Source organism: Oryctolagus cuniculus, chromosome 16, assembly GCF_964237555.1.
Source record: "Oryctolagus cuniculus chromosome 16, mOryCun1.1, whole genome shotgun sequence".
Taxonomy (NCBI): Eukaryota; Metazoa; Chordata; class Mammalia; order Lagomorpha; family Leporidae; genus Oryctolagus; species Oryctolagus cuniculus.
Genome location: NC_091447.1, coordinates 2,145,198 through 2,165,758, shown reverse-complemented (window position 1 = coordinate 2,165,758; position 20,561 = coordinate 2,145,198). Strand labels below are relative to the sequence as shown.

General features: G+C 43.6%; 1 pseudogene; it reads left to right on the top strand.

Annotated features, from left to right (window-relative positions):
• Positions 1 to 7,529: 7,529 nt before the first annotated feature.
• LOC100338856 (CGG triplet repeat-binding protein 1-like) lies at positions 7,530 to 19,713 on the top strand (annotated as a pseudogene).
• Positions 19,714 to 20,561: the final 848 nt, after the last annotated feature.

Here is a 20,561-nt window from a genome sequence, read left to right as displayed (position 1 = left end):
TATTTCCAACAGAAATATGATATAGTAGAATTGACAACTAAACTATGGCAGGTTTGTGTAATTAAATAATACCCATCAGTGAGAATAAAATGCATATAGTATCTCTATAAAATATCATAATACAGGGGTCAGCACTGTGGCAAAGGGAGTAAAGCCACTCCTGCAGTGCTGGTATCCCAAATGGGCACCGGTTTGAGTCCCAGCTGCTCCACTTCCAATCTAGCTCTGCTCTGAGAAAGCAGTGGAAGATGGTCCAAGTCCTTGGGCCCCTGCATTATGTGAGAGCCCCAGATGAAGCTCCTGGTCCCTGGCTTCAGAAAGGTGCAGCTCTGACCATTGTAGCCATCTCTCTCTCTCTCTCTCTCTCTCTCTCTCTCTCTCTCTCTGCCTCTCCTTCTTTCTCTGTGTAGCTCTGACTTTCAAATAAATAAATCTTTAAAAAAAACAGAGCTAAGGGAAAAATGTGTTATCATCTCAATAGGAACAGAAAAAGGACTTAACAAAATCAAACACCTATAAATGAATTTAAAAGAACTTTACAATGTAAGAATGGGAGGACCTTCTTCAGACTTATAAAACTCACACTGAACAGATAATATAGGGAATGACTGGACTCTCCCTTGTTGTAACTGGAAACATCACCACTTCTATTCAACATTATAAATAGAAGTGCTATTTAAGGAAATTAATAATAATAATAATAAGCATATTAGAAAAGAAGTAGAAAAAGATTTTTTAAATGTTCACATTTTATAAATTTATGTGGCAGATGACATAGTTTTGTTTATAGAATCCCAAGAATGCATGCAGGGCCAGCGCTGTGGCACAGCAGGTTAACACCCTGGACTGAAGCACTGGCATCCCATATGGGCACCGGTTCAAGACCCGGCTGCTCCACTTCCCATCCAGCTTTCTGCTATGGCCTGGGAAGGCAGTAGAGGATGGTCCAAGTTCTTGGGCCCCTGTACCCATGTGGGAGACTCAGAGGAAGCTCCTGGGTCCTGACTTCAGATCGGTGCAGCTCAGGCTGGTGCAGCCAATTTGGGAGTGAACCATCAGATGGAAGACCTCTCTCTCTACCTCTCCTTTCTCTGTGTAACTCTGACTTTCAAATACATAATTAATCTTAAAAAAATGCATGCATTATATATACTAACAGCAAGAAAACTGGAAAATTTAACCTTTTAAAATTCTATTTACAACAACTTTTAAAGCATATGATAATTAAAGATAAATTTAATGAGAAGATAAAGACATCTGTGCTAAAAACATTACTGAGGAAAATTAAATATATAAACAATGGAGAGGTATACTGTGTTCATGGTTTAAAAATCTCAATAATATTAAGTATCAATTCTCCTCCAATTGGAATATTCAATCAAGTTCCAGTAAAATTCCCAAAAGGGACCATCAAAGCTGACAACTGATCCTAATGTTTCTGTGAAGGAGCGGGACTTAGCACTGCGTTGGAGACACCAGGTGGGACATGTGTCTGCCGTACTGGAGTGCCTGGGTTTGTGTCCCAACTCTGTCTCCTGTTCTAGCTTCCTGCTAAAGTGCACCTTGTGAGGCATCAGGTCACGGTCCAAATACTTGGACCCCTGCAACCTGTCACCATAGTGGGTGACCCAGATGGAGTTCTTGGCTCTTGGCTTCAGCCTGGCCCAGCCCCAGCTGTTGCAGGATTTTGAGAAAGATCCACCATATGGAAAATCAATCCCCACCCACCCCCTTTTGCCTTTCAAATAAAAACAATTTTTTAAAAGAAAATTATATCGTCTGGCGCCGCAGCTCAACAGGCTAATCCTCCGCCTGCAGCGCTGGCACACCGGATTCTAGTCCCAGTCGGGGTGCTGGATTCTGTCCTGGTCTTCTTCTTCCTGTCCAGCTCTCTGCTGTGGCCCGGGAGTGCAGTTGAGGATGGCCCAAGTCCTTGGGCCCTGCACCCACATGGGAAACCAGGAGAAGCACCTGCCTCCTGGCTTCTGATCAGCACGGTGTGCCGGCTGCAGTGCACCGACCGTAGTAGCCACTGGGGGGTGAAGCAACGGAAAAGGAAGACCTTTCTCTCTGTCTCTCTGTCTGTCTCTCTCACTGTCCACTCTGTCTTTAAAAAAAAAAAAAGAAGAAGAAGAAGAAGAAGAGGAGGAAAGAAAATTATATGGCGGGCACTGCGGCTCAATAAGCTAATCTTCCGCCTGTGGTGCCAGCACTCTGGGTTCTAGTCATGGTCAGGGTGCCGGATTCTGTCCCAGTTGCCCCTCTTCCAGTCCAGCTCTCTGCTCTGGCCCGGGAGTGCAGTGGAGGATGGCCCAAGTCCTTGGGCCCTGCACCCACATGGGAGACCAGGAGAATCACCTGGCTCCTGCCTTCGGATCAGCGTGGTGTGCAGGCCGCAGCATGCCAGCCACAGTGGTCATTGGAGGGTGAACCAACAGCAAAGGAAGACCTTTCTCTCTGTCTCCCTCTCTCACTGTCCACTCTGCCTGTCAAAAAAAATAAAAAGAAAATTATATGGGGGCAGGCATTGTGGTGCAGTGGATTAAGCTGCTTCTTGGACACCCACACTCCATATTGAAATGCCAGTCCAATCCCTGACTACCCTGCTTCCAATCCAGTTCGCTGCTAATGAACCTGGGAAGCAATGGTGATGGCTTGAGTAACTTAGTTCCTGCTGCCCATGTGGGAGATCTGTATGGAGTTCCTGTATCCTGGCTTTGGTCTTGCACCTGGCTTCATCATGGCTCAGGCCCAGTCATTGCAGCCTACAGATCTCCAGAAGATTCTGCTAATGACTCGTCTCCTTTTAAGATCTTTTGCTGCTTACATCGGAGTTGGTTTTGCTTGTTTCCAAGTAAAAATCCTATCTAATACAGTTTCTTATCCATCATCTGAAATTCAACTTGTCAAAAACTTGATTCTGCTTTTTTCCCTAAAACCTGATATTTACTGTAACTGTCCTTTTCTTTCCAATGACATCAGTCACCAGACTGTAACTTCAGAGTTATCTTCAACTCACTTTCCCCAAACATCCACACAACCAGCAGATACCTCCTACTTTTCTGTTATAATGCCTCTCTTCTCCAAACCTCCTTTTGTGTTCGTCTGACTGCAAGCCTGTTCTACTTTAACCTAACTTTAGCCTCATACTGGCTCAGCAAGCCGGGTTCTACCTGGTCCCCATGCACTCATGTTTTCCACCTTCCATTTTACATTCACTGTCCTGGCAATGCCTCCAGCACTATTTGTGGCTGATGCATTAGCGCCTGCTCAAAGCCTTACATGGGGCTCTCTAATCTCAGAGTTCCGTTCCAAAGAGCTTTGTGCAACCCAGTGGCCAATCAACCCTTTATCCTTGGGTTTTGCCTGCTGCACACTGTCTCTATTTTTGTCCCATATCAGCTGTATAAAGAGGCCAGCCCCTCTTTGGGTTTGCCCAAATAAACCAAACATCATGACGCGTCCATAAGCAACTCGGAGCTTGATGATTCCGTCACAGATGTGAACAAGGAGCTCACATGGTCCACCCCTGAGCAAGCATGCCGTGAGTCTGTGCCAGACATCTTGGAGTCTCTAGTCCTGTCTTGGCCATGGAGCCATTGGAGTTTAAGTTCCTTGCTGGCCCTTTCTCCAACCCACACTCACTCTACTGGTCCTGCATGCTCATTCTTCTGTCTCCTGCTTATTCTACAGATCAGTTGGGCTCTGCTGAAGCAGCAAGGTGCAGTGGTTACGTGCAGGAGCTCATGAGCCATCTCGACATAGCCTAAATCCCAGTTCAGCCACTCACTGGCCAGATGACCTCAGCATGTTGCTTATCTCCAGGTCCTCTGTTTACTTCTCCATGTCTGTTCGTTCATCTGCAAGATGAGGACAATGACCAAGTCCGTCTCACTAGGGTGATTGTGAGGACTAAATGGGTGGTTGGATGTAAGTGCTTAGACCAGTGTCTGGCAGTAAACACGGGTTTATTATCATTGCCCCTGTGTGCCTCACTTCCATGAACTGATGCAAATTGGAGTGGAATCCCTGCTCCCTTGTAATCAGACCTGACCATAAAACAACAACAACAACAACAACAACAAAAAACACAGAGACCTTCCACCGCTGGTTCACTCCCCCAGAGTTGGCCAGCCAAAAGCCAGGAGGTTGATCTGAGTCTCCCATGTTGGTACAGGGACCCAAGGACTTGGGCTATATTCTTTTGCTTTCCCAGGTGCATTAACATGCCAGAGCTGAGCCAATCCAAAGCCAGGAGCCAGGAGCTTCCTCCAGGTCTCCCATGTGGGTGCAGGGGCCCAAGGACTTGGGCCATCTTCTACTGCTTTCCCAGGCCATAACAGAGAGTTGGATCGGAAGTGGAGCAGGGGCTGGTGCTGTGGCATAGCAGGTTAAAGCCCTGGCCTGAAGCGCCATATGGTTTTAGTCCCAGTTGCTGCTTCTCAGACACATTAGAAGAGACCAGGGTGGGAGGTAGAGTATCCAGGACTGATGTGGGATGCTAGAAACCCAAGCAATGGCTTAACCCACCCCTCCTGACTGGATTTAAGAGGACAATTTTTTAGAAAATTGTCTATTCCCACTATGTTTTCAAATTTATTGACATAGATTAATGATTTTTTTAAAGTCTTCACAGCCATTTTAATTAAAGTTCCTTTTTTATTTCTAATGTATTTTTTGTGCATTCACCAACAAACCTAAAGCTTTATCTACTTCATTAAGGAGTTTTTTAAAAAATAATTTTTAGTAGAGTTTGCCTTCTCTGTCATGTATTTCCTATTTCTTTAATTTCTGCTTTTCTCTTCATTATTTCAAATAATCTTTGGATTTATTCTGCTCTTATTTTTCAAACTCCTTCAATTGTATGCTTAATTTGAAGATTATTTATTATCATCTTATTTTGTCACTTTTAAACTATGAGTTTTAAAGGATATGATTTTTTTTCTCTATGACATTTTCTGTGAGAATGTTTTGTGGTCTGGGCTACAGATGCACCCATCCCACAGTGGCTGGGCTCTGATGCTATCACAGGGGCCCGAGCACCCCAGGTTAGATTTCACATTAACAGCTCTCAGTTTGGCTTGAGGTTCTGACCACAGCAGTAGTGAAATTGGAATCCCAGGCTTCTGGGATGTTCAAGCTTGGGTTTTAGAAACCTCAGGGGGAACCCATTTTTCCATTCAGAACCCTGTGGATACAAACAAACTCAATTTCCTTGTTCTGATGAAGCCTTTGCCTGAGGAATCAGCCTTTCCATTGTTCTGCCATGAGGTCGGGCTGCTCAGCTTCCCAGCTCTGTCTCACATAAACTCAAGGCTTCATCTTCTGTTCCCAAGTGGGCAACAACACCCTGGTTCCAAGGCTAATGAAACTAATAGCTAATGAAACATACTCCCTTCCCCTAGGATATCTGTTCACATTCACAGCACTCTCAGCATTTCCTCTCTTTACTGGCACTGGAAATTTCTTTTTTCCTCTTTAAGATATTTACTGTATATTTAAAAGATTCTTTCATCATTACTTTCTTATCCACTTCTTTTGGATGCTTGTAGTAAAAAAGGCTTTACGTTGCTTGGTTCATCATTTTGTGAGAGACAGAAGTCCCCTTATGCATATTTTTTTAATTTCTAAAGATATTTATTATTATTTCTTCATTTATTTGAAAGGCAGAGGGGGAGAGAGAGAGAGAGAGAAAGAGAGAGAGAAATCTGCTGATTCACTCCCCAAATGCCTGCAACAGCCAGGCTGGGTCAGGCCAAAGGCAGGAGCCAGGAACTCCATCTGGGTCTCCCATGTGGGTGGCAGGGGCTCAAGTACTTGGGCCATCCTCTGATAATTTCTCAGGTGCATTTACAGGGAGCTGGATCAGAAGCAGAGCAGCCTGGACTCCAATCAGCACTCTGATACGGGATGCCGGCATCGCAAGCAACCACTGCAGCACAACACCAGCCCTGTATTTTCTTTCTTTTTTTTTTATTTTTTAAAGATGTATTTATTTATTTGAAAGTCAGAATTACACAAAGATAGATGCAGAGGCAGAGAGAGAGAGAGAGAGAGAGAGAGAGAGAGAGAGAGAGGTCTTCCATCCTCTGGTTCACTCCCCAGTTGGCCACAATGGCTGGAATTGAGCCAATCTGAAGCCAGGATCCAGGAGCTTCTTCCAGGTCTCCCATGCAGGTGCAGGGGCCCAAAGACTTGGGTCTTCTTCTACTGCTTTCCCAGGCCATAGTAGAGAGCTGGATTGGAAGTGGAGTAGCCAGGACCCAAATTGGCACCCATATGGGATGCCAGCACTGCAGGCAGCAGCTTTACTCACTATGCCACAGCGCCGGACCCAGCCCTGTGTTTTATTAAGCTCAACTATCCCTAAAAACAGTCTCATAGTGACATTGAAAATTGAGTGTAGGGTCGAACATCTGCAAGTTCATAGCAGTAGTTGTAGTAACTGAAAGATACAGAAATGAGAAATCGTATCATGTCAGCACGGTGGGGAGCTGTTCAGGATAACTCTTAGTGATTTGGAAAGATCAATCTTTCCTTACCTTCCAGGATTGAATACAGCCAGTAGGGCTACATTTTCTATGAAATTCCAAGCATATATAGTCATAGGCTAGATAATGACATTTCAGTCAATAATGACCACACATAAGATGGTGGTCTCACATGATTACAATGGAGCTAATGGCCGGCGCTGGGGCTCAACAGGCTAATCCTCCACCTAGCGGTGCTGGCACACTTGGTTCTAGTCCCGGTTGGGGTGCTGGATTCTGTCCCGGTTGCCCCTCTTCCAGGCCAGCTCTCTGCTGTGGCCAGGGAGTGCAGTGGAGGATGGCCCAAGTGCTTGGGCCCTGCACCCCATGGGAGACCAGGAGAAGCACCTGGCTGCTGCCTTCGGATCGGCGTGGTGTGCAGGCCGCAGCACGCCAGCCGGGGCGGCCATTGGAGGGTGAACCAACGGCAAAGGAAGACCTTTCTCTGTCTTTCTCTCTCACTGTCTACTCTGCCGGTCAAAAAAAGGGGCGGGGGGGGGGGGACAAAAACCATCATTAGCATTTGCTGTCAATCATTCACCGCACAAAATAATTTACATACTGAACTTTGCTCGCCTCTCACGCCTCACTTTCTAGAGCCACGCCAGAGAGGTGCTGAGGGAGGAAAGGCCCCAAGGATGGCGCCTGCGGCTGGGTGCCCGCAGCGCCACCCAACGCTGCCGGGGTGCCCTGGGGGCTGATGTACGGGCACAGGCGCGTGGGTCCACAGGCAGCTGCTCCCCTGCACCCGGCTGGCTATGGCTCTGTAGAGTCCCACCCCGCCCCTCACCCCATAGCCTCAATCTCGGGGTGCAGGAGGATCAGAAAATGTGTTGGAAGGTCCCCGTGGGTGGATGAGAAGGAGAAAGGCAAGGATATTCAGAGCAAAAAACAAACAAACAAAAAGTCCTCAGCGCGCAGGAGTCCAGGCTTTGCCACCGCGCGCCCGGCGGGCAGCATCTGGGCTGCGGGAGAGGGAGAGTAAAGCGGGGGCTAGCTATGGATGCGGGGGTCCCCAGCGTGCGGGGCGCCGACCTGCGGCCCGCCCCCTCTGACCAACCTCCCGCCCAGCCATTGGATGACTCCGGGTGGATCTGAAGGACTCCTGCCTCTGGCCACCGGCCCCTGGCCCGTTCACGTCTTCGCCTCTTTGCTGAGCCTACCAGCGCGGGCCAAGGGGACACGCGGGGCCGCTCACGTGCCCTGGGACGCCAGCGAGGCGAGCTACCGTCTCTCCGCCCACGGGCCGGTGACATCACCTGGGGCGGGGCCCGAACCACCACCTCGGTCTCCTGCGGCTCCTGCGGGACGCGGGCGAGGGCCGGCGTGCTGCAGTGGTTTCAGGTAACCAAGTGCTGCATTTGGGACTCCCTCGCCCGCGCCGTCCGCCCCACCCCCTCCCCTTATTTCGCAGGGTTCTGTCCTTTTCTCCACGCCTATCCGCAGCGCTGAGCATAGGGACGGAGAGGTGGGCGCAGGAGTGGCAAGCTGCCTGGAGAGGCAAACTCGGCGCCACATCTGCACCGGTTCGCAGTTCAGCTGTTTGGGTATGTGGGGGAAGGGGTTCGTCTTTTTCCTTTTTTTTTTCCTTCTTTTTAGGGATTTAGGTAATAAAGTGAGCCAATGACTTCTTTGGTACTTAGAAAAGATAAGATTTAGGCTTGTGTGTGTGTGTGTGTGTGTGTGCATTAAAGGGGAAGATAAAACCAACGCTTCACTGCGTTTGGAAAGGAAATATCCCCGTGTACTTTTCATACTGAACTCAGGCTGTCCTAGGCGGCTCGCAGCACCGGGCAGGGGCGCAGCTGCAGGAGCCCTGGGTTGCAGAGCCTGCTGCGTGGGCAGGAGGTCTGCACCCCCACACCAACAGGCCGTGCAAGTGTGTGCGGGTCTGGGTGTGCGTGTGCGTACGTGATGTACGTGTGTGCTTGTGCGGCGCAGTCAGCAACCGCGAGTCGCGTCGAGATGGGAAAGAAGCCAGTGCACGCTAGCGCTGGCCTAGGCAGTGTGCTAAAGCCCAGACTCCACCTCCAGTATCCGAAAGTTGTCTCCGCAGAGGCTCCTGCTCAGGTGCCCTCTCTGCCCCCGCCCCCAAACCAGACTTGGTTGGTGCTTCTGGTGCAGCTGCCCCCTGTCTGCGCCAACGTAGGAGGCGGTGAAACTTAAAAAGGGCAGGCGGAATACATTTTGAGGGCCCCATTTTGTGCGGGCCAAACCCCCGGGCCCTGGAGTGTGCGGAGGGCGCTCCAGGAGGAGAGTGAATGTGAGCAGGAGTGTGTGCTGGTGCACGGGGCCTGGCGGTGCGCACGCCAACTCCAGGCTGTGGTCCGAGCGCGGTGACTGGGTTGTAGGGAAAAGAGGGTAGGCAAGTGCAGGGGGCGGGCCGCGGAGGGGGCTTAGCTGTTTCTCCCTCTCCCGTTCCCGCACCTCTAAGCCCCCCAACCGTCCCCTACGTCGGAGGGAGGGGGGCTGGATTGGCTGCCCTGGCTGCTGGAGGAGGTGGGGAGCACTCTGAAACAATCCAGTGGGTGTTCAATGTGGTTCTGATACATGTACATTGTAAAATGATTATTACAGTCATTTTAATTAGTATAGCCATTACCGTGCACAGTTACCATTTGTGTGTAGTGGGGATAGGATTCTTGCTAAAATTTACTTTTGTAATCTTTCTTCCTAGAAATTATATATTAATTTGTTTACCTATTCTTGCTTTGTTATCCCGTTATTGGAATGCTTTTGTTATTATTCCTTCAAGCCAGAGAGCAGAGATTAACTAGTTACTGTGCACATTTGTAGCAGTAAATACACATCAAGCAAAAAAGCCATTCCGTGCAGCTACCCCCAAGTAAAGACGGCAAATGCTTGGATAAAACTGACAGGAGTCGGTGTTTGACTTTGAGTCCCAGCTCTGGCTCTTGACTTCAGCTTCCTACTAATGCTGACCTAGACAGCAGCAGTGATGGCTCAGGTGGGTAGATTCCTGAAGCTTGTGTTGAGACCTGGATTAAGTCCTGGCTCCAGCTATGGTTCAGTCCAGTCCTGGATGTTGCAGGCATCTGGAGAGTGACCGGCAGATGGGAGCTTTCTCTCTTTACCTATCTGTCTGTCTCACTAAAGTAAATACATTACAAAGTACATTGAAATGTGCAAATATACATTATTAAGACAAAACAAAAAGGTAAGAAAATATTTTTATAATATTGAAAAAATGTGAAGGATGAAATTGTGTATTCATATAATTATGGGAAAACAGATGCTGGCATATAATCTCTGAAATTCTAAATTTTTATTGATACTATACTATAAAATAAGAATTTACAGAAAAATCAAGGGAATTCAAAATATAGGTATCATTTTTCTGAAAAACGATAAGCTTTATTGCCTAACTAGTTGCCCTATTGTACTACTGCATAAATCCTTTATAACACATGTACCTTAATAGATCACTATTGTAACTTATAAAAGTTGAAAAACTAAATGAGTAATTATTACAATCTCATACTAAAATGTTTTTACCAACTGATCTAATAAGTACTTACATCCAAGACTGAAGTGAATATACAGTTATTTAAGTTTAAGACACTCTTTTCCTGTTGGCGATTTGGGTGTGTGCAAGCATGTATAGATTTCCAGATTAAAAAAAAAAGATTATTTATTTGAAAGACTGAGAGAGAAATCTCCCATCGGCTGATTCACTCTCCAAATAGCTGCAATTGCTACAGCTGGGCCAGACCAAAGCCAGGCGCCTAGAATACCATCAGGTTCTCCCAGGTGGGTGCAGAGGCCCAAGCACTTGGGCATTCTCCATTGATTTCCCAGGCGTGTTAGCAGGGAGCTAGATCAGAAGTGGGGCAGCCAGGACTGGAACTGGTGCCCATGTGGGATGCTAGCATCATAGGTTGTGACTTAACCTGCCATGCCACAACTCTGGTTCTAAGATACAGTTTTTTAATATAGAATTATTTGATATACTCATACACTAATATATAATTTTTAAACAAAAAGTAGACTCCTGGATGGTAAGATCAACTATTTTCCCAATGAATATATTCCCTTGTGAAGATCCGTTATAGATTTTAAGAAAATGCCTAAATCATGCCTTCCCAATGCTTATCTAATGTTATGTGATAAAGGTTTAATTAATATCGAGTCCCCGGCTTCTCTCACTTTCCTTCTCTACCTTTCTCTCCTCTTTCTCTCTCTATCACACACACAAATTCTCACTCATGTGAGTGAGGAAACAGGAGGATTTCCCTATCATTCTTCTAAACCACCAGTCCTTAACTTACCCTTGACAGCACACAGTTTGAAAGTTCCTACAAATACCTGTTGGACACATGCCTTTCAGTATCTGGAAGCTGATGTGTGCTTGACAAGTGTGGGAAGATGATCTGTAATGATAAGAGGCTGCTTCAAAGAGCTTGCAAGAAATGGATTATTGGAAAAACACTGGGCAATTAATTAAGAACAAACTTTCTTTTGTTTACATTTTCCATGAATTTTTTTGAAGTCTTTTCATGTTAACAATGTAGATTTGTTAGTGTTGTCTTAGCTAAAAAAGCCAATATTTTGATTATGATTGCTACAGATAGACAGTTGGTGTTTTGTAAAAATTCACAATGAAAGGATCTGGTGTTGTGCACTGGGTTAAGAGGCTGCTTGCAACGTTGGCCTCCCATGTTTGCCTGAGTTCCAGCTGCTCCGCTTCCCATGGGGCTCCCTGCTAATGTGTCTAGGAAAACAGTGAAAGATGAGTCAAATCCTTGGGCCCTTGTGCCCACGTGAAGAGTCAGATGGAGTTCTCCTGACCTGGCTGTTGCAGCCATTTGGGGAGTGAACTGCTGATGGAAGACATCTCTCTCTCTCTGTCTCTCTGTCTCTCTGTCTCTCACCCTCCCTCCCTCCCTGTTTGTGTGTGTGTGTGTGTGTGTGTGTGTGTGTTGCTCTGCCTCTCAGAAGAAAATAAAGATCTAACAAATATCTAATGTTGAACAAGTTTTCCCCTCTTCCCAGTGGGCTTAATGAAAATAAATAATCTGGTAAATCTACAAAAAACTCACCTAAATAATAAAGTAGCTTTGTCCTGGATGCCTGGTACCCTCCCTAAGACAAAGGACAAGGCTGAGTCTCTGCACTTATACCGACGGCTCACAAGCACTCCGTTGGTGATCCTGCGTGTGCTCTCTGAAATCAGCACTCTGAGATTAGCAATGCCCTCTCCCCCAGTTTGAACAAATTAGAAAGGCACATGGGCCAGATTCCAGTTTATACAAGTCCATTTATTTGGAATCCCTTGAGCTCCTCCAAGGAGAAAACAAATTTTTGAGTTAATATCCTTAAATTGTTAAAAACTCGCGTCACTGGGAGAGCCCAGCAAAGCTTGAGGTCCCAGCCCACTGGCCGATGATTGTGAAGGGGTGTGATTGTTCCACATTTAGATTGCAAAGGGTTAGGAACTCTGCTTCCCAACCTGCTGATGAATGAAGGGAAAATTGGACCCCCTGAGCCACAGTCACCAGAGCAGGGAATGAAAAATGCTCCCAGGTTAAGGAGAGCAGCTGTTCCTTGCTTAATTCCCAGTGGAGGTTAATGAACAAGGGACCAGGAGGACTTGGGCCTTGATATTATCCATCAATCTGTTTTCTCGCTAGCAAAACTAACTTAGGATAGCTCTGGAGACCCTGGTGCTAAAATCTCAACCTCTGTTTGTGTTCCTTTGTTCTTGAATCACTGGTTTGTGAGTAAACCTTGCTTTAATAATTCAGTTAATTATATGTCATTTAAGTGTTCTAAGAGATCTAGCTTTTCACCCAATGAAATTTTAAAAAGTGAGACTACACCTACATGACACCTTAAAGTAACAGGAAAAGTCAGAATCACTACCTTGAGAGTGATGTTGTAACTGACACTTCACAAGTTAATTGGTACAAATGGCTGGTAAGGATCTTTTTCCCTGTTGAAGTGGGAACTATTTCAAACTTTTACTTAAAATATTATTTATTTCTCCATAACCAAAGGGAGTTTGCATAGGCATAGCCAAGTCTCTACCCTGGTCATGTTCATAGATACAAAATCAATCCCCGATTGGCTGGTGATGAGTCATTCCTGGTGAGGAATCTTATCTTAACACCTGCCTTATCTTTAACACCCTTTTCAACTTCTTGTAGAAAAACAATAACCATGCAAAAAAAAGTTCTTGGTACCAGTCCAGCTTTGAAACACCTACCTTAGAGATGAAGGATGTAATTTTAGGTCTTTGTAATGAATGCCTCTGCTTTTGGGCTGGAATTTGTTCTGCAGGCTGTGAATGTCCGTGAACTTTCTCAAACACGTGCTTGGCCTGCGCCTTCTTTCAGTCTAGTAAATTACAAAAGGATTAGATCCCGTTACCAGCACATAAAAAAAATCCGCGTATCTAAAAATCTCTGAAGCTTTGGCTTCATGGTAAAAGCGTTTTATGAGTTGGAGAAACATTATAGCATGAGCTCTAACCTATCAGTCCAGGATCGTTTGTGACTTGGTTTGCCTGACACTGATAATCTTCAACTCAAAGTTAATGAAGTTATTGCAGGTCTATAAGGCTAGAGTGAACCAAGGCAGTCATTAAAACAACATTGCAGACAGGAATAGCACAGCTGGGAGCCAGGAGCACCAGCTTTGCTTGGGCTATTAAGAAAATTCACAGTTAATAGCATGCAAAATATTAACTCTGCTTCATTGCTTTTTCTCCTGGTATTCAGATGTGTCCCACAATAGTGCTAATGAAGAGGTTATTGTAAGGACACAAAGCTGTTTTGAAACCATGTGTTTACTTGCTGTACAAACATCACTAATTATTGAGCAATTATATAATTTATGCTATTATATTAATTGGTTATATTGATTTTTTTTTCAAAAAATTTACTTTTCACCCCATGTGTAAATGTTTGGACACTAGACAGACCTGCCTGTAGCTCAGTCCCACTGAATTCTGACAATCAGAAACTGCCTGGAAGGAAACCAAAAGGAGTAAGTCTCAGCAAAATTAACCAGCTTCAGAGAGTGTACTTTGCAGAACCAAATTAATTGGCATAGCATACTCATAGAAACAAGGCATTTTAAAAGTAGACAAACCACTGTGTAGCCTTACCAGGCCCTCTTCCTGTTTTGTCTCATGCTGACATTACCAGGGTGAGGGGGAATAGCAGAGAAAGTGAAGGCTGGCACAAAGAAGGTGACGGCATGGAGAGTGAGCCCTTCAAGACAACGAGCCTGCAACAGCCCGGGGAAGTACAAGTGGCATGGGGAAATTGGAACCCTCTACTACAGCTGGGAATATGAGACATTCATTCTCCCAAGTTTCCATTTTGGAAAGCAATATGGTAGTTTCTCCAAAGGTTAAGCACAGAGTGCATGTGAGGTCTGTGCCTGTTACAGGGTGAGTTAGAATGCATTCCAGGGCCCAGGCCAGGATGGTAAGAACTACCTCGAGTCTTCCTGATTTCTGTGTGCAAGACTGCCCAGTCCGGGTACACAAGGGCAAAGGCACAGGCTGTAGCTGAAGGGCAGAGCCAACTATGGGACTCAGGGGGCTGTTGCTGTCACCTTTATGGGTCATGAGGTTGGGATTGTGGCTCACGTAGTTTTGGGAGGTAGTGGGGAAGGCTCATTACTCATCAAAAGAGGATTCTTCTCTGGTTTTCAGATATGACTAATGAAATTTGCTTAGCTAGACCTTAGGTTTGCTTGGGACTTTTTCATCTTTCAGATTTCTTGCATGTGGAATGGGAATGCCTATCCTTAGCCTGTCCCACTGTTGTGTTTGGGAAGCTCTCAATTTGCTTTCACTGGTTCATAGCAAGAGAGCAGTTTCACCTGAGAGAGAATCATACCTTGAATTTCACCAGTGTTTCATCTGGATGATGGTTAAATGTAACTTCAGCCTTGAAGTTGATGCTGGAATGCATTGAGATGTTTGCAGTGTTGGGATGCACTAATATGACTTTGCATATGGGAGGGACATGGATTTGGAAACCTGGATGCCAGAAATGGAGTGAATTGTTCCTCTCCATCCTTTTGATTTATATTTTCCTGAGACCCGTGAAGTTGAGTGTCTTTCCATGGTTCTATTTGAAATGTAAATGTCCTCTTTGGAGAAATGTCTATTTAAAAATTTTGCCAGTTTTTAATTTGGGAAATTTATTGATTTTCCTTTTTTGTAAAAGACTTTTTTAAATATGTTGTTAGAATTTCTTTATCATATGAATGCATTCCAATTGTTATTCCATTCTGTGGCTTATCTTTTAATTTTTTGGATGATATCCCATGAATATAAAGTTTTAAATTTAGATTAAGTCTGTTTTGCCTACTTTTTCTGTTGTCATTTTGCTTTTATTGTTATATTTGAGAAATTGTTGCTTAACTGAGGAAATATGATTCCTCCAACTTTGTTCCTTTTCAAAATCATTTTCATTCTTTTGATTCTTCTTGGCTTTTCACAAAATTTTATTATCACTTTTTGAATGTCTTTAATAAAAGGTAGCTGGTATTTTTATAGAGATTGTGTTAAATTAGTAGAACAAGTTAAGGGATATTGTCATCTTAGCAACATTAAATTTCCAATCCATGATTATTTATTTCTATTTACTTAGGAATTCTTTGATTCATCGATCATTCTTATCCAATGATTTGTATAGTTTCAGTGCACAGGACTTTATTTGTTGCATTTAATTTCCAAGTATTATATTCTGATTGGATTATTTTCTTTATTTCTGGATTATTTATTGGTAGTATACGGATAAACAACTGATTCTGTCTGTATTGTTCTTCTGTCCACAACCTCGCTGAAATTGTCTATTCATCCTAGAAGATTTAGGGGGAACAGGAAATTCCTTGCCATGTTGGCCTTCAAGGTCATGCCATTAATAGTTTTATTTCTCTCTTTGCAGTTGAGGTGGATTTTATTTCTTTGTCCTTCCAAATTTTCCTGGGAAGAGCATCCCATATACTGTTAAACAGAAATGACAAGAGCTAGTATCTCTGTCCTGTTCCTCACCTTATAAGGAAAAATCATCTTTTACCATTGAGTATGAAGTGACTTCTGGATTTTTTATAAATATCTTTTATTATATCCTGGAGAGTCCCTTCTTCCCTAGTTCTTTGAATTGTTGTCTGTGACCATGAAATTGTTTTGGATTTTATTAAATGTTTTTTCTGCAGCTACTGAGATGATAAGGCACCAGGGCACAAGCTAAGCCTAAGGATCTTAATCAGTGCTTAATCAGTGTAAAAGGAAGAAGACCATTCAGTCATGATGTTATGACGGCAGCAGAGATTGGACTGGTGCTGACCTGCAAGACAGGGATTGCAGGAAGCCCCTACGAGTTAGAAAGGACCAGAAACAGACTGTCCCTTAGAATCTACAGAAGGAATCCCAGCATATGCCTCATTTCAGCCAACTGCGACACACACACACACACACACACACACACACCCCACCACCACCACCACCTTCACAATTGTAAGATAATAAATTTGTGCTCTTTAAAGTCACTAACTTTAATATACTTTATTGCAACAGCAATATATCAACCCAGTTAGGTTATCCCTATGCTTGATATCATCCCACGAGAGGCTGAGGCTCGGTTCATTTTACTTTACTTTGTTCTTTCTATTCTTCAGACAAGATCTTCTCAACTGACAACTTTGCAAGTTTTCTGATTCTTCTGCCAGTTCAAATCTGCTTTTGAACTTCAGATTTTCATTACAGTTGTTGTTCTTTTTCAACTCCAGAGCTTCTGTTTAGTTTATTTTTGCTTTTATAAATTCTATCAGTTTACTAATATTCTCCTTGATAAGACAACAAAATTAATCATGTGTTTTGTTTTGTTCCTAGAAAATATCTTTAATTTTATTTATTTATTAAGGAATTTCAGGTCACAACAACTGCAGGATTATACTGAAACACTCATCAATTCTAATGTTAATGAGATTTTAATACAGAGAACAGATTCAATTTAGTTCACAGATGCAATTCTGGGAATACAATGATACTTCCTCCCCCCATTCCCAGCTTTCTCCCTTCTTTCATTCTGTCCTTTTTACTTTTTATTTGACATAATATACTTTTAATTTATATTACAGCCAAGGGCTTAGGTATGTATAATGCTTTTTTGTCTCTTTAGACATATGTTGTAGTTATTTGAGCAAATTTATATTTTGCTCATTTAAAGAATTGGCTGAGTAAGTCCAATGTTGTGTTTCTTCAGGCACACTTTGTATTGTCAGTTTTTAACCTCTCTCTCCATATATATATGTATATATATATATATATATGTTTACACATATATATAACCATATATATACATATACATAATACTTTCCTACTCCATTGCATCTCTCATTTTTTTAAAAAACTGAGCACTGTAGATAACATAGTGCAAAAAGCCTGGCACTCAGCACCCCTCTCCAACCACAGAACTCATTGTTGTTATTTATTTATTGACCTTTCTAGTCAAATTCTGTATTCTTTGTTGTATGTAAGCATCGAAGCCCATGCTTAGTCAGTTTAGTTGCCACTTCACGGTTGGGTAACAATTTATTTAAGTGCATTGAACAAATAAATTTCTCAGCATTTGCCAAGAGGCTCTGTGTATGTGTTGGGGCATGCACTCCATAACTCTGCCTTAGTACTCACTTCCTGCTATGTATTTCCTGAAAGTGAACAAGAAGTGAGAGATTCATGCTTCTTGGATCTTTTTTGGACATTCTTCACATAGCCCTGCCTGTGGACATGGCCTTCTCAATTCTCAGTGATATGTTAGAACTTCTCCAAGTCCCCTACGGACACCTGATTCCTGCTTTTTTTTCTAAGCTTTATAGCCAGCCTTTCTTATCTCCGTAATTTGTATGGTTCAACACTGGGCCCTGATTATTTGCAACAAGCAACTTGGGCACACGCTTTTTCACACACTGCAATCTTTCAGTCATGTCAAAGAGACACAAGCTCTGAGACAGGAACTTTTCTAGAAAGTTGCCACAGTAATTAAGTAATTCTCCGAGATACTGTGATTTGTATAGATACCATGCTTGTATAGATGCTGCTGATTTGTATAGATACCATGCTTTCAAGGTTATTGACTTTCAAGGCTATCATGGGGCTGGAGAGAAGGGGATAATAATAAGCTAAAATGATGTGGACCTCTTATTTTTATTGATAATCAATTATTTTTCTATAATGAATATTCCCAGTGTTGTAAGCCTTTGGTCCATTTCCAGCATTATATAAAAGTTGATGGTTTACCATTTTTGTTTTAATTGCTTATATGAAAGGAATTATTTTCAGAAGTCTGCCCCTTTCCATTTCAGCAGTAATTCTCCAGCATTTCTTTCTAGAATAGGAGATAGTCCTCCAGTGTCTAGATTTAACCAACAATATTTCAAATGCTATCTTTTGAAGAATGTATCTTATGTCAACAAGACAAGTAACTTCTCAGGCCGGCGCTGTGGCTCACTTGGTTAATCCTCCGCCTGCGGTGCTGGCATCCCATATGGGCACCAGGTTCTAGTCCTGGTTGCTCCTCTTCTAGTCCAGCTCTCTGCTGTGGCCCGGGACGGCAGTGGAGGGTGGCCCAAGTGGTTGGGCTCCTGTACCTGCATGGGAGACCAGGAGGAAGCACCGGGTTCCTGGCTTTGGATCAGCATAGCTCTGGCCATGATGGCCATTTTGTGGGTGAACTATCAAATGGAAGACTTTTCTGTCTCATTTTCTCACTGTCTATAACTCTACCTGTCAAATTAAAAAAAAAGACAAGAAAACTCTCAAAATTTTGGGGGCCAGCACTGTGGTGCAGTAGGTTAAGCTGCAGCTTATGATATGAGCACTGGTTTGAGTCCTCATTGTTCCAATTCTGATCCAGCTCCCTGCTAATGTGCCTTGGAAAGCAGCAGAAGATGGTCCAAGTGCTTGGAACCCTACAGCCACATGGGAGACCTGGCTGCACCCCAGCCATTGCAATCATTTAGGAAGGGAGCCAGTGAATGGAAGATCTCTCTTTCCCTCTCCTCCCTCTGTTATTCTGCCTTTCAAATAAGTAAATAAATGTTTTAAAAAGAATGCAATAGTTTATTATTAAACCTCCATACTCTCAGATCAGAGCTTTCTGAATAAAAACCACTGATTTTATAATATCCATCCTACTACTCAGAATTATTTTCCTAGTACAGTGCCCGCACTCATACCTTGTAGTTTTTGCTTATGTGTTCCCTCCACTTGGCTGCCTAACTGATGAATTCCTCCTTCCAATCTTTTTCCAAGTCACAACTCATATCAGAAAACAAGTGCTCCTTGGGGGCTCGATTGGGCAACGGTGGTGATGACGGCAGCGGCGGCAACAGCAACCACAGGTAAAGGCATGACTTCCTGGCACCTCAGGGAAAACAGGGTACAAGCCCAGAAACTATTTCCCCATCACCACTTGTTGAAAAACTGACCTGAAGGCTTCTCCGTGTTGGAACAAATGGAAAGTGCCAGCATTTGATGTTTCTCTGGCTTTGTGCTGGAGACCACTCCCTGCTGAGTATCAAGACGGGGGGCGGAGCGGGAGGAGACTGGAAACTAAATCTGAACTGAATTCAAAGTAAAACTGGAAAGATTTGTAGTAACAGTACCACCTGCTCGTAACTGTTCTAGAACTGCTTTATATGTGACTCCCCTGGATCGAGTCAGCGAGTTTGGAGGGGAGCTGCATGAAGATGGAGGAAAGCTCTTCTGTACTTCTTGAATGTGGTTCTGAATCATGTTCGCAAGTCTGCCATCATTGGCCACCTCAAGTCAAAGACTCATAACAAGAGGAAGGCAGAATTTGAAAAGCAAAATGTAAGACAGAAGCAGAGGCCCCTAACTGCATCTCTTCAACAGTACTGCGCAAACAGAGGAAGTCAGTGTTATCCAGGTCTTTGTGAAAATGTGCCTGGAAGCCAACAACCCACTTGAGAAGGCTGATCACCCAGCCGTCCATGCTTTCCTGTCTCGCCATGTGAAGAAAGGATGCTCCATACCTAAGTCAGACCAACTGAGGAGAGCTTATCTGCCTGATGGACATGAAAATGAAACTCAGCTCCTCAACTCACAAAGTTGTTAACAAGGATGTTCCACCATTGTGATCAAGATAAACAATGTGGAGTATTAAAGTTATTTTTTGATTGTGTGATTCATTTTTATATTTATTTCATTTAAAATCATGTGATAACAGAATAGTTTTGTAATGTGTATATAGTTGCAGGCAAAAAAAAAAAAAAAAAAAAAAAAGAAAACCTCACTGCAAAACTTCTTAATTTTAGTCACAGATAGTATATAGCAAAACTTAGGTTTAGAATGTGCTAGGATACCTGAAACTTGATGGTTATCTTTAAAAGTGATGGTTTTTCTCCTGAAATGTTTGTGCATGTTTGTGCTGCCCTGCTTTTTGACCCTGTTGCCATACACGATTATTACTTGTGGGATTACTTAATTAATTGGATTGAAGTCTAGTGTAAGAAATTGAAGCTGCTGCCAGGCAACACCACACAGAGTAACTTAAAGGAATTATTTCTGATTAGAGGATCCTCTTCAAACAGGAAGGGGTGATGGGAAACTTCTTTATCTTCAGCTCCATAGCAGAAATAATTTTATTTCACCTATATTTTATTTGTGCATGAGGTGGTTACCTTAAGTAGCCTTCTGTTCCCCACTGTCTTTTTACTCCCTTTTAAACGGTTAATGTGTTCAGTGGCAGCTTCAAATGACCAAAAGACTAAAATCTTTGTTTTAATGTTCATGCCAAAAGCCATGGGGAATTTTGCAGTGACAAGATATTAGTTTCTCACTATGAATGCATTTTTTGAACAATACCTTTAATTTTGTTTTTATTTTTTTAATTTAATTTATTTTTTTAATTTTTTTTGACAGGCAGAGTGGACAGTGAGAGAGAGAGAGAGACAGAGAGAAAGGTCTTCCTTTTGCCGTTGGTTCACCCTCCAATGGCCGCCGCGGCCAGCGCGCTGCGGCCAGCA